Source organism: Coenobita brevimanus, chromosome 104 (assembly GCF_032717465.1).
Source record: "Coenobita brevimanus isolate Jiangsu-jjx chromosome 104, ASM3271746v2, whole genome shotgun sequence".
NCBI lineage: Eukaryota > Metazoa > Arthropoda > Malacostraca > Decapoda > Coenobitidae > Coenobita > Coenobita brevimanus.
In genome coordinates this window covers 10,645,699-10,669,410 of record NC_137057.1, presented here as the reverse complement: position 1 = coordinate 10,669,410, position 23,712 = coordinate 10,645,699, and the positions used below count along the sequence as shown (strand labels likewise).

Genomic DNA, 23,712 nt, shown 5'->3' with positions numbered 1-23,712 from the left:
CATATTGTCATTGTTTTAAACGGATATTCACAATCACTCTGTCTTACGCTGATTTTCATATTGTCCTGTTTTTCGCTCATTTTGATATAGTCACTCTGTGTTACGTTGATTTTCATACTCTGTTTTACCCTGTCTCTCATACCACAGCTTTATGTTATGTGATTGTTTTAATCTAGTTCTCATACCCATTTTTTATGTTATGTTATTACTCTAGCTCCCATACCTTAACTGTATGTTGTGTGATTCTGTTTTACACTGGCATTAATACCCTAACTTAATGCCTTGTGATTCTATTTTACTCTGGCTGTCATTCCCCAGATTTATGTTATGCGATTCTGTTTTTCTCTGACTCTCATATCGTTGACTTATGCGATTTCGTTTTACTCTGGCGTCAATACCATACCTTTATTTTATGTGATTCTGTTTTACTCTGGTTTATATTATTTTGTGGCAGTTTTATGACTTATTCTATTCTCATCACATCTTACTCATTCCAGGTTGGTGGTGCCGGAAAGCAGGAGAAAGCAACCTCAGTCACTCTCATTCTATTTCTCAGCTGCATTATTTAATGGTCTACGTAAAGCTATCTTAAAATTACTTCACTCTCATCCTCTTCTAATTCACGGTTTACCCCAGCTGCTTCATTTCTTGCCCTCACAGGTTACTGGTAGAGTTGTTCTCCCCTAAGCCACTTCATTCCAATTCGCTTTATACCATACACACTTCTCACACTCGGTCACACCTCTAGTTAAAAATATATTTCAACACTATCCTTCCTGCTGCCTCTAGACCTCATCATTTCCCTCATTAACTCCACTTCTAATCTGTATACTATCATCAATCTCCCACCACACCTTCTCTCTATTGGCTATATCATAACATAGCCTGATCTGCACATTCCATTGCACAACGTCTACTTTAACACGTCCCTGGTCTTTCAAACTCTTTCAATGTCCTCTTTCACTCTGCTAAGTCATCTAACTCCACATACAGACCTGCAGGACTTCATCAAAGTACTTGCACCCTTTTTCGGTCCCTAGTGTTCAAAGATCGATGCATGCATTAATACAGGACCGTCAGGGTCACCTTGCTTTCCTACTTCCCAATGCTTCACATTGCCCTAATATGCCTCCTCTCCTATCCTACGACTTGCTTGAGGTCCCATAGTTCTGTCTGGTGCTTTGGCCACTTTTAAATTCCTACCGTACTATATTTCCTCCTACACTTCAGCGATCAAGCTTCCATAGCGTTCTACTCCATATGTTTGTTAGATGTCATCACCTCGGCTTTTCTTGTATTCGATAAACTTCTATTTAATATGAAGACCTTTTTTCAGCTTATTCTGGAAAACTGGATTCAGCAAGTAGTTCAGTGCGGCGAATATGTTTAATCTTCAGGCAAATTTGTTGATATTTGTGGTGTGGGAAATCTTTTGAATATTCCAGCTAATTTTTGTTTTCTATGTGGTGTGGTAAATCTTTTAAATCTTCTGGCTAATTGTTTATATTTGTGGAATGTAGAGTTCAGATAATGACAAGACAACAACGATGTCGATGACAGAGATATTACAATGATTCCTGAAGAACTAGCGTGAGAAAGATTTATTCTCTCTCAGTCAAATCCCCCTCCAACATTCCCCCACACTGCTCACCTGCCTTGCCCTGCCCTGCCTGCCACTGAATTATGCTACCCTTCCCTACCCTCCTCTATATTTCCCTGCCCTGCATTCCTCTTCATTACCCTACCATGCATTCCTCTTCATTACCCTGCCCTGCATTCCTCTTCATTACCCTACCATGCATTCCTCTTCATTACCCTGCCCTGCATTCCTCTTCATTACCCTGCCCTGTCCTGCTCTGCCCTGCGTCCCTTCAAGCATCAAGCAGGTTCTGTAATCACTTGACCTAATCGACCCTCTCCCCTTCCTCTACCACAGACGGCACACCACCTGAGGAGATCTTGGATATCTTGCTAGAAATCTTCGGCCTTGAAAGCCTCGCGGCGTCCTCCTGTGTCTGTTGTCGAAGCTTATCTTTGTGAGTACGACAGATAGATATAGAAAAAGTGATGGGGAGTGTGAGAGAGAGAAAGAGAGAGAGAGAGAGAGAGAGAGAGAGAGAGAGAGAGAGAGAGAGAGAGAGAGAGAGAGAGAGAGAGAGAGAGAGGGAGGGAGAGGGAGAGGGAGAGGGAGTTATTATCTGATACTTTTTAATTTATAGTTAAAACATATGTATTAAGATACGAAACATACTTTCACAATTATTATCACTCGTGAAATTTTTTCTTTAAGTGTTACGCCGTGGTTGGTCCAAACTGAAAAAAAAATAATAATCCGTGACCATTATAACTTATCTCTAACGTGAGAAAAACATGTATAACTCCTGTGACTCTCTCTCTCTCTCTCTCTCTCTCTGTCTTTGTCTGTCTGTCTGTCTGTCTGTCTCTCTCTCTCTCTCTCTCTCTCTCTCTCTCTCTCTCTCTCTCTCTCTCTCTCTCCCCACAGCTTCTCGAATTCATCTCATGCTTGCTTCGTGGAGTTCTTGGAATTCTTGGATAACATGGAACCCGTTGAACCGACCTGAACCAACGTGAACCTGAACCAGGACCAAACTCCATTCTGTGTGTGTGTGTGTGTGTGTGTGTGTGTGTGTGTGTGTGTGTGTGTGTGTGTGTGTGTGTGTGTGTGTGTGTGTGTGTGTGTGTGCTGTGTGCGCGAGTGTGTATGTGAATTAATCTAAAACAGCATCTTACATTGTTTTTATTACCTGACTAATACACAGATCATAATTCTTTTTTACCCAGTTCTGAATAAAGGCATTATAAGTGATAAAAAGTATCATGTGATTTCATTTCCACTAGAACTATAAGGAACTGTAATGTTTAAATATATATATAATTCCTTTTTCAACATAACCCTTAATGGTAGTTCTTCAAGGGAACACTGCTTTGTCTTGGTGCTGAAGCCTGTGCATTCCAGTCATCAAGGAAACTATACTAATCAGGTGCAACCACACTGGGAAGTTTCTTTACTACGGATCACATGAAAAGTGTTCCCCTGACACTAAGTGCCTGAACTGGACATACGAGGCACCAACTCAAATATTTTTATAGTAGTTCACTATCTTTCAGTTCACCAGGTTTTTTTCACTGGATAGGGAAGGAGTTGAGAGAAGTTCGTATAACCAGTTGGCGAAGTTACCCGGATACATCGATGCCACCATATGAAGGGGTCCCTCACCAACACCAGCCTCTTTCTATACAACAATGACGAGTTCCGTCTAACTATGGTCCTTAATCTTCAGCAGCGATGCAGCAGATGACTTTGGCGTAGTCAGCGCTGATCCGGTGCAAGAGGTGTTTAGCATATACGAATTTTTACAATCTAGGCGCCTTTGCAAACGAAACCTTTGGATGAGCAGTCGGCATGAAGAGTCCAGTCGTTTCTCCTGTTTATCTCTCCATGGACTTTGAAAGTCTGTCTTGTGAGTCCGCAGCAACTGACAATGACGACAGTACACGGCCATTAATAATATCATCAGTGTCGGCTGCTGCGGGATTATCACACTGAGGCGAACGACGTCGTTGTACAGCAAATGTAGCAGTGTTCGGAGTGACAGGGAAAAATACTGATAGATGTCCCGTGGAACAAGAAAAAAAGAACCCTTCCTTAAAATGGATCAGACGAAAGTAACTGATATAAGCAACAGAAAAATATAATTTTTCATGCAAGGAAGAAACAACCAAAGACTAAAAACCCCAAAAGTTCTTCTTTACACGGAAAACAAAACACAACAATGCAAATTTGAAGATCCACTTATTCTGAGATGTGACTGAGGTCAGAGAGAAAGGAAAATATAGGCTGAAGAAGGCAGTTCCGGAGCTGACCTGCTGCATACGTGAATGACTGAGTATCGTTTACTCTTGCATTAAAGAACTGGACAGAGAAGGGGTGAGAGTGTGCTGCCAGAAATGTTCTACGCGCTGCGATAATGGACGAAGGGTGCAAGTAGACGTTTCAGAAACACATCAAAACAGCGATGGTGCAAAGATAGAGATACAACACTGCAGAGAAGAGGGATAGGTTGAAGGGAGTCAGTGAGAGAGGGGATGTTAATAGACGATAAGCCTTTGAGTCAACCATGTTTACAAGAACGGTATGTGTGGAACGACTCCAACGCCAAACATCCTAGATGGACTCCAAACACGGCCGAATAACACCCCTATACAAAGTAAACAACTGTCTCGTATAACGAAAACAGGAAGTCGGTTTAGTGCACGTAAACCCTTGGATGAGAATTTTTTCACTAGTGGTAGTATGATCTTTTCAAGACTCGTAGAGAAAGAAAACCCAAGGATATTACGAGATAATGAAGCATTGAGATGTGTATTGCTAAATATTAAGAGATATTCCTGTTGAAGATTGTAACGGGAGAGAAGGCGTAGATTCTGTATATATATATATATATATATATATATATATATATATATATATATATATATATATATATATTTATATATATTTATATATCCAGAGAGAGAGAGAGAGAGAGAGAGAGAGAGAGAGAGAGAATAAAAAATGATAGTCAAATCAGAAAGTAGCAAGCCACAGCTTCATCACATGATTATTTAAAGAAATGAAGAAAAGGACACCGAAACAAGCATTTAGGAATGTGAAGGATGGAGCCATCTGAGTGAGAGTGGACAGGGATAAAAATTCAGTTCAGAAAATCGATTATGAATAGAAGGGAGAGAGCCGGTAAGAGTACAGAGCACTAAGGAACACCACTATCGATTGTTTTAGAAGACGAACATAAGCAGTCTACAATAGCAGCTACAGAACGACCACAAAGGAGGCTTGAGATGAAGGCACAGACAGGAAAGAAACGATAAATGCGCGCTTTGGAAATCATCAATTTTTGCCAAACTCGGTCAATAGCTTTGGTTATGACACGTACAATGACAAAGGTTTCGCCACAGTCCCAAAAGGAGGATGGCCAAAAATCATAAGGCAATGTGTACATCACCAGTGGAGTATCGTAAACAGAAAAAAATGTATGAGAGGGCAATGCTCCAGAATTTTCTAGTTAAACATACCCTCAAACACTTTACAAAGACAACATACTGAGGCAATTGGGCGATACTGAGTGGGTTAGGAGCGACCACCCCTTTTCGGAAGAGGCTGGATGAAAACAAACTTCCAGCAAGAAGGTATGGCACAAGTTGACAGACATATGCAAAAGAGTTTACCTAGACAAGGTGCCAGCACAGACCAGCCAAGTGAACAAATTGGACTGTTTCGAAGCTAAGCGACAGTTGACCATATTAGAATTTTAAAGTAAGTAAGAAAACTTATCAACATGAAAACAGCGTTTCCTGGATAGCAGGGAAAAAGGTAGGTAATATAAACAGGTCATGTCGCAGGTAGAGAAGACGACAGACAGACAACCAAGGCAACGGAGAGGCAGGCCTGAGATGACTGAGAGGAAGATCTAGACAAGGAGCAAAATGAAGATATGAAATACGGAAATTCGCTGGTATTCGGAAATTTGCTGCTATTCTATGAAACAGGCTAATAAGCAATACTGTAGGACGTGATGGAAAATGATGAGAGAGGTGTTTGTGATTCAGTGGACTCACTAAGGCTGCTGCAATGTATACATATATATATATGTATGTACAGTATGTATACTGTGTGTGTGTGTGTGTGTGTGATGAGTATAGAAGTGTGCTTTAACACCAGTCTGGAAGGATCTCCTCCTGTATACTTATACATCTGTTCTTCCTTCAAAGGCATGCCGCATGCACACGATAAACGCCAGCAGAAGTTATTGCTCTAGTGAGCTTAATAAATACTTATGCTAATTCGGAAACGAAAACTTACAAATTGGGTCAATTAAGGAAAAACTGATGGTATCATATGATTTAAAGTGAGGCGAATTATGAGACGGTAAACTGTAGATGCTCTCTCTCTCTCTCTCTCTCTCTCTCTCTCTCTCTCTTTCGTCAGAAGATTTTAGTAAATGACCACTGTATAGCAATATTACACTTAAACTCAATAAAGACCATGTTGCAGTAGTTGCGAGAAAGTGTTCGAGTACAAGAAGGCTAATTTTCAGAAACTGGATGCAACTGTAAATAAAAGTGACTGAAATTCATGTGTGCAAACACTGGCTATTAACGAGGAATGGTAAAGCAACTGAACACAAAATTAATAACAAAAGAGAAACAAAGATGTCCGGAAGGATAATATGAGCAGGGTCTAATAAACTTCAAGGAATTGTGTATGGCGAGGTTGATGCCGACTTTCTCGCAGGGATAGGGACGGCGATCGCAGCTCTGCACGCGGTTTAGGTTTTATTATCATCCCTACGTGTCAAGTGGGGTTGGTGAAGGATTAGTGCCCTTCCCTGTAAAACAATTAACTCTAAGCCCTTGGCCACCCCGTCTGGGATACATGGCGTCTGGCAATGAATGAATGAAAATGAAAGAAACCAGGGGGAAGCTTGGGATGGGAAGAAGCCAAATGTCTCCTCTGAAAGATGTTACTGACAAAAATAAATAAATAAATGTTAACTAAATAGAATATTTTTATTACAAACTGTATAAGAGTAACATTGTGACTAAAGAGCTAATCCAGGATATGGAAATAGTGGAATAAAAAAATCGCAGCAACGGAACTGAAAAAAAAAAAAAAAAAATCTTATGTGGAATGAATATGGATAAAGCAGGCCGTTAGGACAATCGCACAAATGATCTCATTAAAGATACATGTGACTTTGGAGATGAAGACTTTTTACAATATGATTAAAGTAAAATTCAAGAAAAAATATGAATTAGTTTTGCTACAGATGCAGACCAGCCAAGTGAACTAACTGGGCTGTTTCTTAGCAATGACACTGTTGGACATATTAAAGTTTTTAACAAAGTAACTAAGAAAATTTTTAAACACGAAAAGAGAGTTTCCTGGATGGCGTTAATAAAAGGAGGAAATATAAACAGGTCACGTCTCAGGCAGAGCAGACAACAGACGGACAACCAGGAAAACGGAGAGGCAGGCCCGAGATGAGTGAGAGGAAGAGCCAGGCAGGGAGCAAAATAGAGATATGAAATGCGGAAATTTGCTGGTAATCGATGGACCAGACTAATAGCTAAACTGTAGGACGGGATGGAAAATCCTAAATTCACCAGCCGTATCTTGCCATTCAGCCAATTACAGGAGTAACTGGCAGTGTCGGATGTGCTAATATGTCGGGAATTATTGGTAAGAAGAGTATATCTTAGAAAAAGTGAGGTATAGATGAAAAACTAAGTGATAAAAGCGAGTTCATGTGTGTGGGAGAAGGAGGAGGAGCGAATGAAGGTCAAAGGTTGGTGGAGTTGCTATTGATCGGAAGACTCTGACTCTTAATAATAATAATAATAATAATAATAATAATTATTATTATTATTATTATTATAATGATAATAACAACAACAACAAATAATAATGCACGTCATCATCGCCATCACCGTAACATAATAGTAATAGTAGTAGTAGTAGTAGTAGTAAAAATAATATTGATAATAATAATAATAATAATAATAATAATAATAATAATAATAATAATAACGAGGACAACTGTAGTCGAGTGTCACAAATCTTCTAAAGCACTCAGGTGTGGTGTTCCTCAGGGTACTGTTCCTTCACGGAGTCTCTCTCCTATTCATCAAGTATCAAAAAGTCATCTTTACATCCTTCCCTCTTTCCATTTTGAAACAATAAACCTATGAACATATTTACAGTAATCCCACTTAGTTGTTCATGGCCAGCATTTTAATCAGTACAACATGATGAAAAAAATTTATGCCAAATACAAGGAAAACAATTTAGTTAGAAATATTCGCAAAAAAAAAAAAAAATCTCTATAAGCAACAGTCAAAGTGAAATCATCTGTCACCTGTGTAATGAAACCACCTGTCGCCTTTGTAGTTATACGATACTGATTAACTATATTTATTACCTTATTACATACTGTGAACTCACACTCCTATCACACTTACAGGCGTACAATAAATGGTGAAAATATTATGGAGGAAGAACTGATCGATGGATTAGGTGAGACGAGGTATTTTATTATAGTTTTCCTCATAACGGTCTTTATTTTTCTACTTTAGCCGGGAAATCTGCCAGTACAGAGGTTATTGAATGCAAGATCTAATCCATGTATCTCCTAAGGTATATAAAATCGTCTGGAGATGCCTCTAGCAAAACAAGAAAAAAATCTTTCTGAGACTTATGTCCTACCATGTAGTTTCATTAACCTTCTCTCTCTCTCTCTCTCTCTCTCTCTCTCTTTCTCTCCTTATATTACAGACCTTCCCCTCCAGTCTATCACCGTCTTTCCTCCTTCCCTCCATCCCGCCTTTTCTCACTCTCCCTAATTATTTCCCTTCCTCTCTCAAGGTCCTTGCATGTTATAATCCCCCTTTCCCTCCCTCTTCCTCTCTCTCACAGCACCCCCTTAACTCGCTCCCTCCCTTCTCCGTCCCCACTTTCCTCTTCTCTCTTTCCTTCTTCCCCCCATCCTCCCCCCACTACCTCACCTTTACTTCTGCACATTCCCCCTTCCATCTCCCCTTACATTCTCCTCAGTTTGATCTCCCTATAAAAGACGGAATCCACACCTCTCCTCTTCACTCCACTCACCTTCTCTTCCACAGCGAAGAATCAGGTAACCTTATTGATAAAGTTAATTCAGGTATAACCCATTTTATATGTGCTGTCTCTTAAGATTTCTTCACCTCTGGGCACTTCTTGTGGTGAAACGATGTAAAAATCTCTTTTAAAACTGGTTACCCTATCACTGATACTGAGTCTTTTCTATCAAATACGCGGTAAAACCATCTGATTTTCTTTACTTATGGGAAAAACTCTGCAACAGAATTGGCTAAAATCCTTGATTAACTCAGAGAAAACCGACAGCTTTCACATCCTAGAGCAAAATAAGTTACTATTATTGTGTACATATGCGGCATTAAATCTCGATGAGACTGTCAGTAACTCACTCAGGATCTATAACCATAACTTTATTACCATATTCCTTCTTAGTAATATACAGAAAAATTCACCTAATGAGCTAAAGCCTAGCAACTATCGTTTCTTCTATAAACTGCTCTTTTTCTCTCTGACTATCTTTTAGGGGGGAAATAGCTTGATCGAAGAAATTGAAAAATATACCGGAAGTTGTTTGATCCTTGGTTCTCTTAGCATTAATTTCTCTCTAACCTGGCCTAAAATTGTCATATCTCCATCGTGAATTCTGATTTGCAATAACGAGTTAACACTAGAATAGGAAGATAGTCAAAGAAAGGATGTAACGACGAAGCTTTGTCCTATCCTACCACTGAGCTGCATGAAACAAGCTGCAAAAAAAATGTAAATCTGGGACAAATTAAGGCTAAAAGGAATATAAGTACGTAACTTTACCAATTATTCACTCCTCGCTCACGCTTCCCTCAGTTTCCGTCTCCATTCCCACACTCACTCCCCACTCATCCCTCACCTCCCTTCCCATACCTGCCTTACCACTTCCCCATTCGCTGCCCACTTATCCTTCACTCACCGTCCAATTACCTGCCTTGCCAATTCCACACTCATTCCTCACTCATGCCCCGCTCTCCCTCCCCCTATACATTCCTTCCCGACTCTCAGAGACATTCCTCACTCATCCCCCATTTTACCTCCCTTTACATTCCTTCCCCACTCCCACACACACACACACTCCACACTCATCGCCCACTCTCCCTCCACTTACCACTTCCCATCTCACTCCTCACACATCCATCACTCTCCCTCCCCTTATTTCCTTTCAATAATTTTCCACTCACTCTCTACGCTACCTCCCTTCACGTACCTACCCCACTCCCACAGTCACTCTCTCCCTTTCCCCTACAGGCACCACCACCATCACCACCACCACAACCACCACAACCACCACCATGCGGATGGCCCTTCTCAGCCTCTTCGTCATGGGTCTTCTGGCCGGAGGAAGTCTGGCACAGCTTCTGCCCTGCAGCGGGTCCAACGTCTTCATTGACATTGTTCTTCCTCAGCTTGGTTAGTGGCTGTGTTTTGGTTGCTGTCTGAATGTCACTCTCATTCGCTGGTTCTCCTTCTAACATGCATATTCAGTCTCACATTCATTGGCATACTCCATGGTATGAGAAGGTATCAGATACACACACACACACACACACACACACACACACACACACACACACACACACACACACACACACACACACACACACACACACACACACACACACACACACACACACACACACACACACACACACACACATCCATTCAACAGTATTTATTGCATTTATTGATTCACTTACACATATCATTCAAACAGACAATAAACCTAACGCAGCTGAAAGAACGTTTCTACAATATGCTCTCAATCCCTCAGTCTTAATGAACTCCCACAGACACTCGCACTCGCTTCATCCCATGCAGGTTCACTCATACTCAAAGGATACTCCATCTCACTCACTCATTTACTCAATACCCACTTATGAAGATTGGTGAAAGACAGTTTCGGGGACGTTCTCACTCAGGTTGTTTCTCGTTCCGTCACAGGCTTACTATAAAGAAGTTACTTTATTTGCATTATTTTACTAGTAATAGAGGGGTCGAATCTACCAAAACCTGAATTACATAGTAAACTTAGATTTACATCAATATACTCAAAAGTCTAAAAAATTCACACAGCTAAAGCAGGATATGAGGAAGAGCCTTTCTTCCTCTCTCTCTTCCTCCCCGTTCTTTTCAGTTTATCTCAGTCTTTTCCGTTCTGCCTTTGCCTCCTCCTTCACCTGCAACTCTACTAACACTCTCCTAAACCCTTCACAGCTAAAGCAATATGTGACGGAGAGCATTCACTATCTCCAACTGTCTACCAATTCCTCTCCCTTTTTCTCCGACCTTCCTGTTTCCTCCCCTGTCTCCCTCCTTCCTCTTCCCTATTTCAGATGCCTTCCCTGCCTCCCTCTTTTCTCCCCGCCTCTAATAACCCCATTCTCCGAACCCTCTACAGTCGACGTAGCATGTCAGGGGCCGCTTCTGTTACCCGCGTGCGAGATCAACGTGTTAGGCTGCGTCCTGGAACTTGACATACTGTGCGGAGGCCTCACCGAAGAACTGTTGAAAACAATAAAGGAAATTTTGCTAGAGTGCGTCGGAAAGTTGGAACTTGAGGTGAACTTGGACCTTTTCGCTAACATTACCGGTAATGTCACTCTCCCTTTCGCTGATTTTCACAATGTCACTCTCTCTTACCCTGATTTGCATAATGTCACTCATTTCAAGCTGATTTTCATATTGTCACTGTATCAAGCTGATTTTCATATTGTCACTGTATCAAGCTGATTTTCACACTGTCACTCTAACTTAGGCTGATTTTCATATTGTTCCTGTTTTCGTTTATTTTGATATAGTCACTGTGTGTTACGCTGATTATCATACTCTGTTTTACCCTGTCTCTCATACCACAGCTTTATGTTATGTGCTTATTTTAAACTGGCTCTCATGCAAATTCTTTTTATGTTATGTGATTACTCTGGCCTCCATACCTTAGCTTTATGTTGCGTGATTCTGTTTTACACTGGATCTCATACCCTAACTTAATGCTATGTGATTCTATTTTACTCTCGCTCTCATACTCTAGCTTTATGTTATGAGATTCTGTTTTTCTCTGACTCTCGTAACGTAGATTTAAGCAAGTTTGTTTTACTCTGGCGTCAATAAATACCTTTATTTTATGTGATTCAGTTTTACTCTGGTTTATAATATTTTGGTGGCAGTACTATGACTAGATTCTATTCTCACTACATGTTACTCATTCCAGGTTGGTGGTGCCGGAAAGCAAGAGAAAGCAACCTCAGTCACTCTCATTCTTTTACTCAGCTGCATTATTTAATGGTCTACGTAAAGCTATTTTAAAATTACTACACACTCATCCTTCCCTTAGTCACAATTTACCTCAGCTGCTTCACTTCTTACTCTGACAGAAAACTGGGAGAGTCGTTTCTCCAAAGCCACTTCATTCCAATTTGCTTTATACCAAACACGCTTCTCACACTCCTGGATGGTCACACCTCTAGTTAAAAATCTTTTTCATCACCATCCTTCCTCCTTCGTCTAGATCTCATCATTTCCCGCATTAACTCCACTTATCATCTGTATACTGTCATCAATCTCCCACCACACCTTCTCTCTACTGGCTATTTCAAAAGATACCCTGATCTGCCCATTCCATTGCACTACGTCTACTTTAACACGTCCCTGGTCTTTCAAGCTCTTTCAATGTCCTCTTTCACTCTGCTATGTCATGTAATTCCACATACAGACCTGGAACACTTCATCACCAGCACTTCCGCCCTTTCTCTATCCCTTGTATTCAATGATCGTTGCTTGCATCAACACAGGACCGTCAGGGTCACATTGCTTTCCTACCCTGACCCCTTCTTCCCCATGCTTCACAGTGCCCTAATATGCGTCTTCTCCTAACCTACGACTTGCTTCAGGTCCCTTAGCTCTATCTGGTGCTTTGATCACTGTTAAATTCCTAAAACACTATATTTCCCACTCATTTTTCGCGATCAAGCTTACATAGCGTTCTTCTTCATCTACTTGTTAGATGTCATCACCTTGGCTTTTCTTGTATTCGCTAAACATCTTCCCTTTAATATGAGACTTATTTTCAGTTTATTCTGCCAAACTGGATTCATCAAGTAGTTCAGTGTGGCGAAAATGTTTAATCCACAAGCAAATTTGTTCTTATTTGTGGTGTGGTGAATATAATAAATCTTCTGGTTGATTTGTCTTTATTTCTGGGATGTACAGTTCAGATAAGCATAGAATGATAACGCTGTCAATGACGAAGATATTACACTGATTCCTAAGGAACTAGAGTGAGAAAGATATATTCTCTCTCAGTCACACCCCCATCCAACATTCCTCCAAACGGCTCACCTGCCTTGCATTGCCCTGCCTTCTTCTTAATTATGCTTCCCTTCCCTGCCTTCCTCTTCATTACCCTACCCTGCCTTCCTCTTCATTACCCTACCCTGCCTTCCTCTTCATTACCCTGCCCTGGCCTGGATTGCCTATGTCCTTTCAAACATCAGGCAGCTTCTCTAATCACTTGTCCTAATCGACCCTCTCCCCTTCCTCTACCACAGTCGACACATCACCTGAGGTGAACTTGGATGTCTTGGTACAAATCTTAGGCCTTGAAACCCTCTCGGATATCATCAAGTCGTCTGCTGTTGAAGCTGAAGATGCTAGGCATTGTGAGTATGGCAGATAGTTATAGAAATATTAATGGAGAGAGAGAGAGAGAGAGAATTAGATGATATTTTTTATTTTATAGTAATAGAAATATGTATTAACACACGAAGCTTACTTCCACGATCATTATCACTCTTTTGTTGAAATTTTACTTTGTGTTACATCGTAGTTGTTCTAAACTGAAAAAAAAAAATCCATAACGTCTATAACTTATCTCTCACAGGAAAAAAAAAAAAACATGCATAACGCCTGTAACTTCTCTCTCTCTCTCTCTCTCTCTCTCTCTCTCTCTCTCTCTCTCTCCTGAAGAAAAGATCCATAACTCGTATAACTTACTCTCTCTCTCTCTCTCTCTCTCTCTCTCTCTCTCTCTCTCTGTCTCCTCCACAGTTCACCGACTTCAATTCCTGCTTGGTTGGAAAAGTTTTGGGAATTCTTGGATAACATGGAACCCGTTGAACCGACCTGAACCAACGTGAACCGGAGCTAGGACCAATCTCATTCTGTGTGCATGTGCCTGTATGTGTGTGTGTGTGTGTGTGTGTGTGTGTGTGTGTGTGTGTGTGTGTGTGTGTGTGTGTGTGTGTGTGTGTGTGTGTGTGCCTGTATGTGTGTGTGTGTGTGTGTGTGTGTGTGTGTGTGTGTGTGTGTGTGTGTGTGTGTGCCTGTATGTGTGTGTGTGTGTGTGTGTGTGTGTGTGTGTGTGTGTGTGTGTGTGTGTGTGTGTGTGTGTGTGTGTGTGTGTGTGCGTGCGCGCGTGCGCGCGTGCGCGCGCACGCACGAGTGTGTAAGTGAATAAATCGAAAGCAGCACCTTACATTGTTTTTATTACCTGACTAACATACAGATCATATATATTTTTTACCCAGTTCTGAATAATGTTAATTTAAGTGATAAAAAATATCACATAAATTCCTTTCCACTGGAACTATAAGGATCGGTAATGTATAAATATATATAATTCCCTTCTCAACATAACCCTTAATGGTAGTTCTTCAAGGGAACACTGCTTTGTCTTGGTGCTGAAGCCTGTGCATTCCAGTCATCAAAGGAACTATACTAATCAGGTGCAACCACACTGGGAAGTTTCTTTACTACGGATCACATGAAAAATTTTCTCCTGACATACGAGGCACCAACTCAAATATTTTTCTAGTAGTTCAGTATCTTGCAGTCTACCAGGTTCTTTTCATTGAACAGGCAAGGAGTTGAGAGACGTTCGTATAACCAGTTAGCGAAGTTGCCCGGCTATATCGATGCCACCATATGAAGGGGTCCCTCACCAACACCAGCCTATTTCTATAAAACAAAGACGAGTTCCGTCTAACCATGGTCCTTAATCTTCAGCAGCGATGCAGCAGATTACTTTGGCGTAGTCAGCGCTGATCAGGAGCAAGAGGTGTCAAGAATATACGAATTTTTTACAATCTAGGCGCCTTTTCAAACGAAAACTTGGGATGAGCCGTCCGCATAAAGAGTCCGGTCGTCTCTCCTGTTTTTCTCTCCATGGGCTTTGAAAGTCAGTGTGGTGAGTCCGCAGCAACAGACAATGACGACACTACCCGGCCACATATAATATCATACGTGTCGGCCGCTGCGGGTTTACCACACTGAGGCGAACGAAATCACTGTACAGCAAACGTAGGAGTGTTCGGAGAGACATGGAAAAATACTGATAGATGTCCCGTGGAACAAGAAAAAAAGAACCCTTCTTTACAATGCCGTGGAACAAGAAAAAAAAAAAAAACTTCTTTACAATGGATCAGACGAAAGTAGGACACACATCAGAAAACTGTAATTTTTCATACATTGAAAAAACAACCAAAGAGTAAAAACATAAGAGTTTTTCTTTACACGGAAAACAAAACACAACATTGCAAAATTGACGATCCACTTATTCTGGGATGTGACGAGGGTCACAAAGGAAATTACAGGCTGAAGAAGGCAGTTCCGGTGCTGATCTGCTGCATGCATGAATGACTAAGAGTATCGGTTAACTCTTGCTTAGACAGCGGGACCAAGAAGGGGTGAGAGTATGCTGCCAGAAATGTTCTGCGCGCCTGCCAAAATGGACGAGGGATGCAAGTAAACTTTTCAGAAACACACTAAAACAGCGATGGTGCAGAGACAAAGATACAACACTGCAGAGAAAAGGGATAGGTTGAAGGGAGTCAGTGAGAGAGGATGTTAAGAGACAATAAGCCTTTGACTCCACCCTGTTTACAAGAACTGTATATTGGGATACTACATGACCTCTTCATTACAACTAATCTTCAAGCTTACACTGTTAATCTTTTCCCTCCGTTGGGTTCCTCCGATCACAACCTTATCACCTTAACCTGTCCCATCACTCCGGTACAACCTATGGACCCTCCAAAGAAACGTCGTCTGTGACACTTGGAGCTGCAGACTGGGAGGCACTCAGGCAGTACTTCTTTGATTTTCCCTGGAATGATTATTGCTTCCATGGCCGGGAGCCATCTGAGTCTGCCTTGTGCATTACGGAGGTTATTCCCTCAGGCATGGAAGCATACATTCCTTTCTCATATCCTCTGACTAATGCACGAGAGCCTTGGTTTAACCACGCTTGTTCTAATGCTGTCCCCAACAAGGGGAGGGCCTATGAAAGGTACTGGAGCCAACCCACCCCTGAATCACATCTTTTATACGTTTCTGCCCAGAATCGTGCTAAGTCTGTTCTTCTGTCTGCTAAAAACAATTTCATCCTACTAAATGCTCTCAACTCTCCAACTCGAATTCTTCCCACTACTTCTAGCACCTTGATGAAAACCTTTCTAACAGCTTTACCTCATCATCCTTCCCTCCTCTTTTCTACTCTGATGGCTTTGTAGCTATTTCTTTTCCCGATAAAGCAGATCTCTTCACTCGGACTTTCTCCTCCAATTCTACCTTAGACGATTCCGGTGCTCTTCCACCCTCTGACTTCCTCATGGCTGAATTTAAAATTTCTTCAGCTGATGTATTTTCTGCCATCACAGGCCTCAATACTAATAAGGCACATGGGCCTGTTGGAGTCCCTCCTGTTGCTCTCAAGAACTATGCCTCTGTGCTTACACCCTGCCTAGGCAAACTCTTTCGCCTTAGTCTATCAACTTGTACCTCTCCTTCTTTCTGGAAGTTTGCTTTCATTCAGCTAGTCCCAAAGAAGGGTGACCATTCCTAACACTCTAATTATCGTCTAATTGCTTTAACATCCTGTATCTCAAAAGTTTTCGACTCAGCTCTTAATAGAAAAATTTTAAAGCATCTTTCCTATCACAAACTTCTTTCTGATCATCAGTATGGGTTCCGTCAGAGACGCTCCACTGGCAATCTCCTCACCTACCTTTCAAACTCCTGGTCATCCTCCTTTCGGGACGTTGGCGAAAGCTTTGCCACTGCACTTGACATCTCAAAGGCTTTCGATCGAGTTTGGAATAAATCTTTAATTTCCAAACTGCCCTCTTACGGTTTCTATCCTTCTGTCTGTGCCTTCATCTCTAGCTTCCTTTCTGGTCGTTCTATAGCCGCTGTTGTAGACGGCCACCGTTCTTCTCCTAGATCTATCAACAGTGGTGTTCCTCAGGGCTCTGGCCTATCACGAGCTCGCTTCCTTTCATTCATCAATGACCTTCTAAGCTCTACATCTAACCCTATCCACTCATACGCTGATGACTCCACCCTTCACCTTTCCATTTGGTTCCCGCAACGTCCATCTCAGCAGTTACTTCAACAAACTAGTGATGAGGCTATGGCACACCTAAAGTCTGACTTGTTTCGTATATCTGAATGGGGTAAAAATAATCTGGTTGTTTTTAATGCATCAAAGACTCAGTTTTTACACCTATCAACCCGACAAAATCTTCCACATGTATACCCACTAGTGTTTAATAATATTCAGCTTAATCCTGCATCGTCCTTGAACATGGTCGGGGTTTCATTTACTCGGGACTTATCTTGGAAAGATCATATTACATCTCTTGTAAAATCTGCTTCCAAGCGATTGGGTGTGCTAAGCCGACTCCGTTCCTTCTTTACCCCTGCTCAATTGTTGACTCTATACAGGGGTTTTATCCACCACTATGTGGAGTACAACTCTCATGTGTGGGGAGGCTCCCCACATACAGCTCTTCTCAGTAGGGTGGAGTCAAAGGCTTTTCCTCTCGTTAACTCTCCTCCTCTTACTGACTCCCTTCAACCACTGTCTCTTCATCACACTTTTACATCTTTATAATCTTCTCTATCGCTGCTTCAACGGTCACTGCTCAGCTGAACTGTCTGCATGCATTCCTCCACCTCTTCGACCGGCGCGTAGCACCCGTCTAGCAGCATACACTCATCCTTTTTCTGTCTAACTCTCCAATGAATGAGTTAAGCGTTACTCCCAGTCCTTCATTTATGCAACAGGTCAACTCTGGAACTGTCTCCCTCTGTCTGTATTTCCTGCTTCCTATGATCTCCAGTCTTTCAAACGCAGTTTATCCAGGAATCTCGAAATGATCGGATCTTGAATTTGGTTCTCTCTTATATTCTGTTTTCTGGAAGGAACTATAATTGCGGGCTCGCGGCCTTTGGTTCCTTCTTCCTCGCATTAAAAAAAAAAAAAGATCAGAAACATGCTACATGTACTACACACACGGGCGAATAACACCCCTATACAAAGTCAACAGTCGTCTAGTGTAACGAAAACACGGAGTCGGCTTAATGCACTTAATCTCTTGGAAGGAGATTTTGCACGGGTGATAGTATAATCTTTTCATGATTCGTAGAGAAAGAAAACCCAAGGATATTAAGAGACAATGAAGAACTGACCTGTATTTTGTTATACATTATGGGATATTCCTGTGGAAGATTTTAACCGGACAAGTGTTGATCCTGAAAGTAAATATACATATATATATATATATATATATATATATATATATATATATATATATATATATATATATATATATATATATATATATAATCAGAAATGATATTCAGGTCAGAAAGTAGTCAGCCACAGCTTCATCATAGCATTATTTTAAAATCTGAAGAAACGGACACCGAAACAAGCATTTAGGACTGTGAAGGATAGACTCATCGGAGTGAGAGTGCATGGAGATTAAAGTGCAGTTCAGAAAATCACTGATAAATAGAGGGGAGACAGCTGGTGACAGGACAGAGCACTGAGGAACACCACAATCGATAGTTTTAGAAGACTAATAAATCATTCATTCATTGCCAGACGCCATGTATCCCAGACGGGGTGGCCAAGGGCTTAGAGTTAATTGTTTTACAGGGAGGGGCACTAATCCTCCACAAACCCCACTTGACACGTAGGGATGCCAACAGCATCTGGTGTTCCCAGGCGGTCACCCATCCAAGCACTAACCAGACCCAACGTTGCTTAACTTCGCTGATCGGACGGGAAGCGGTGTACTCAACGTGGTATGGCCATTGGCAGTCTACAAAAGCAGCTACAGAACGACCACAAAGGAAGCTTGAGATGAAGGCACAGACGGGAAAGAAACCATAAATGCGCGCTTTGGAAATCATCAATTTTTGCCAAACTCGGTTGATAGCTTTGACTATGACACGTGCAATGACAAAAGATTCGCCACAGTCCCGAAAGGAGGATGGCCAAAAATCATAAGGCAAGGTGTACATCACCAGTGGAGCATCCCTAGAAGAAAAAAGTTTATGAGAGGACAATGCTTCATAATCTTCTAATTAAACATACCTTCAAACACTTTACAAAAACAACATACTGAGGCAATTGGGCGATACTGAGTGTGTTAGGAACGACCACCCCTTTTCGGAAGAGGCTGAATGAAAGCAAACTTCCAGCAAGAAGGTACGGCACAAGTTTGACATAGGCAAGAGAGTTTAACCAGACAGGGTGGCAACACAGACACATCTTCTATCTATCTATCTATCTATCTGTCTATCTATCTATCTATCTATCTATCTATCTATCTATATCTATATATATATATATATATATATATATATATATATATATATATATATATATATATATTATTACTCCCATGAACAACATTTAATATATATCCATCATTAATTCCTTCACTAATAAATATCAACTGAGTTGAATGAAATCGTCTGGTCGTCGCAATAACACAAAACAAAAATGGTCACTGGACTAAAGAGGTGATTTCTTTTGTTCCATCAACGTTTCTATGCAGCTTTTACATTTATGGATTTATTTTATACAGCCATCTTCTTGGATTTGCAATTCTCCGATCTAACTCCAAATTTCACTCATAAATATCCCTGTCATCAGCCAATTCATGTCTGTTCTCTATGTAACCACACCGTCCACCCAAATACCCTGCTGCCATATTCATTAGTAACATTTCCACTACTTATGGCTTCTCGTACATATTCTATAGCACAGCATCACACCCGTATGTTAACGTCAGCACTGATACACCCTCAGACAGTCCTCTTTTGCAACATCTATTTTAATTTTCTGGTCGCAATTCGTGGTTTTCATGGCAACAACCACTTTTATTTTCTGCTATTTAACAAACTTTATTTACGCTTCCCTCTTTGATTACTCTTATTTTTCTGTCACTGGGCAAATGTAGTTAAAATGTTCAAGGTCTTTTTGTAGTGACCTGTACATTAGTACTAGTAGTACTAGTAGTAGTAGTAGTAGTAGTAGTAGTAGTATCACTATCATTATTATTATTAGTAGTAGTAGTAGTACTAGTACTAGTATCACTATCATTAGTAGTAGTAGTAGTAGTAGTAGTAGTTTAGTAATAGTAGTAGTAGAAGTAGTAGTAGTAGCAGTAGTACATTATTATTATTATTATTATTATTATTATTATTATTATTATTATCATCATCAGTAGTAGTAGCTGTTCTTGTAGAAGTAGCAGTAGTAGTAGTAGCAGTAGTACTAGTAGTAGTAGTAGTATCATTATTATCGTTACTGCTACTACTACAACTGCTACTGCGATTGTCTCTCAATGTCCCAGAATAATCCAATGATATAAAGCATTTATATACATAAAATATTCCCCGTCTCTTATAAGATAAAATTTTTCACCAAAGAGCTAGGTCATATCTTGCATAGTAGGAATTTTCTGTAACTGTATTTCTATGGACCAAATAAAAATTTTAATTATGATGATGATGATGATGATGATATTATTATTATTATTAATATTATTATTATTATTATCATCATTATTAAAGTTTTCGTGACAATAAACAAGTTAGAACTGACTTCCATACTTCTATATTAATATCGGATTACCAGTTATTATATCATTATCTACATCAGAAATAATTTAAACAGCATTTACAGAATTAATTCATCCTTACTACAGATGCTGTTCACAAGACGAAGTAACGAGCTGGTATTATAGGTGTGTGTGTGTGTGTGTGTGTGTGTGTGTGTGTGTGTGTGTGTGTGTGTGTGTGTGTGTGTGTGTGTGTGTGTGTGTGTGTGTGTTTGTGGGTTGGTGTGTGGGTGGGTGGGTGTGAGAGAGAGAGGGAGGGGAGGGGAAAGGTGTGGTCAGGTGCTCACAACGTAAGTTCATTGGTGTTACAACACCTGTGTGGAACTTACCTGTCTCCACCTCCTTGACCCCTCTCGTACCTACTTACCTCCCTTCCTCTTCTCCCCATTTTTCCCACTGCCTCCCTAGCTTTCTCTTCCTCCTTTTCTCTCACCCTTCCATTTCTTTCTCCCTTCCTCCCAATTCTCTCCCCTTGCCTTTCCTACTTCCTTCTTCCTCCCCCGTCTCTCTCTCTCCTACCTTCCCGAAGTCTCATGCCTCTCCTGCTCTCCTGCTCCTGTTTTCTTGGTTCTCACTTTCTCCTCACTCTCTCAGTCACACACATCTAACCACCCACCCAATCCAACACAAAACATTTTTATCTCACTTTCTCTCGTCCACAGATGGACACCATCAACTGCATGAAGACTGGATCCTTTTGAACATATGGAACCCACTGAACAGACTAAACCTGACTGAACCAGAACCAGTACCTCGTGTGTGTGTGTGTGTGTGTGTGTGTGTGTGTGTGTGTGTGTGTGTGTGTGTGTGTGTGTGTGTGTAGCCAGGATCACCATATCACCACAACATATCACAATCACCATATCACACCATACCTAATATAGCAGTGTATAGCACTCCATACATCCATTTTTATCTCACGTACAACCATTATTTTTGAAAACTATTTAGTTGTCTGGTGGTGCAAGAATGGACAATAACCACGTCATCGTACTGAATGGGTTTACAACTCGCACCACCAAAATCCGCAACATCACATGCATTCCCTTTCTTCTTACTCTCCTCTTCGTATCCCGTCTCTACCTTCCAATCAGGCTTTTCCTTTTTTCCATCTTCTACTCTTCCTTCTCAATATCTCGCCTCAGTTGTAGCTCTCACACCTCCTCTCCCTTTATCTCCATCCTCTCCCCTCCACAAATTCTTTCCATTATTCTTCATCTTTCTTTAACTTATTTCTCTGTCTACTCCACTTCTTTTTCGTCATTCTCTTTCCTCCTCCCCTCATCTCGCCCATCTCCCATTTCCACCTTCATTCCAGAGTCCCTCTTCTCCCATTTATTCTTGTCACCTCTCCCTCTCCTTTTCACCATCCCTCTCCTCTATGTTCATGCTCTTCCTCGCCCCTTTCTCTACTTTCTCACAGTACACCAGGCACATCATTGGATTAGTATGTAGTTTCAATTTATTGCTGTGTGAAATATCATGAATAAATTCCTAAATGCGTCTTGTGCACTTTTCGTGACCTCTTTAATAAAAAGAACTTGTTGTTTTAAAAACATTTATAAATTTTTGGTAGTAAAATTTTTTACAAAAATCTAAGGTAAAAAAATCTACAGCAGTCCAAAAAATACCAAAAAATCAACCTATTCAGATTTTTATGTAATCATTGGAGGTACTTCTTCAAAGGAACACAAGCTTGCCGTGGCGAGGAAGCTTGTGCATCTCAGTCATCAGCGGAGCTATACTAGTCTGGTGCATCCATACTAGACAGGTTCCTTCTTAGGCATCACAAGAAAAATATTCGCAGTAAGTGGCCGACTTGGCCCCGTGAGCAACCAGTTCACACCTAAACAAATACAACTAGTTCTATCAAATCATGGGCCACAGTTCCTAACAGCATTGGAGAAACTGACCATAACGGGATCAAACCTACTCTGGAGCAAAGGGTGAGAAGAATATGTTTCTCAATATAGCCGCCTTTGGAAACTAAATCATGGGACTTGAAACGTCCTCATTCTTGCTTGTGAAGCCAAGTGTGTGTGTGTATGTGTAGATATTCGCCCCGCACATGTAGGGGCACGGGCAAACAGAAAGCCCGTCAGGGAAAAGGCGGAATCAAGCTCTCGAATCAGAGCAATGCGGGAACAGCAGACTGAAGGACGAGGGGAAAGGCGGCAGGGGCAGGAGAAGGTGCGATGGTCGGTGGTGAGAAATGGCTGCCCGATGATCGACGAGCACGACGGGGCAGCAGGCGGAAGGAAGCAGAAGAGGCTGCTGGGCAAAAAAGCACCTCAAGTCTGCCCATCAGAGTCCGAGATGTCAGTCGCGATCTACATCCTCGTACAACTCTAGCTCTCCCGAGTCCCTAAGGCGAGGTGGAACGCCTAACTGGGAGTTTTGAAGGACCCGGCCAAGAGCTAGAGTTATGCCGCATTCGAGCCTGGCGGCGAGGAGCTCACGAGTACACGCAGCATCGTCGGACTCAGCAGAGGATGGCAGAACAAGGGCAGGTGGGAGGCTTGCAGGCGGCGGATCGGTGGCGGAAGTTGTGAGATCCACTCCCTCAGCAGCAGGTGGAGAAACGGGGGGGGGGGAAGGGCCCTTGAAGTCGCGGTGGTCAGGCGAAACGGGGACGGCAGCCCTTTCCCCATCGGCTGCAGACAGCAAGGAGTGGATCTCAGCAACGGTGGTGATGGTGTCAAGCTCCATGGCCGTGATCGGTGCCGGGTTGGTAGGGGGAGAGACAGACGAGCCAGTCGCCCTGTTGAGGGGTCAGCCCAGGCACAGCCGTTTGCGCGGTGTACAGCGGGGCCGAGGTGGAGGTGGCCGGGACTTGGGCTGCGCACGAGGCCACCGGGGACGACGTGAAGCCAAGTTGGTTCTCCTTATCAGGGATGCGAGTGATGTAAACAAAGATATCACAGGTCTTAGTGAGGTCGCAACACCTGGTGAGGCATTTGTAGAACTGTCTGATATTTATGTCTTGCGATACAAAGGCAAACATGAAAAGATGCAACATGGCTAATGATTTTTTATCAATAATAACTTGAATGGAAAAATGAAACAGACTTTAGTATAAAGGAAATGAAACAACAGGAGACCTAATAACATAAA

At 41.6% G+C, this 23,712-nt stretch overlaps 1 non-coding gene across 1 annotated transcript; it reads right to left on the bottom strand.

Annotated features, from left to right (window-relative positions):
- Positions 1 to 18,667: 18,667 nt before the first annotated feature.
- LOC145416168 (5S ribosomal RNA) lies at positions 18,668 to 18,786 on the bottom strand. The gene has a single exon (XR_013900213.1). It is a non-coding gene; the product is annotated as a 5S ribosomal RNA (ribosomal RNA).
- Between the last annotated feature and the right edge of the window lie 4,926 nt (positions 18,787 to 23,712).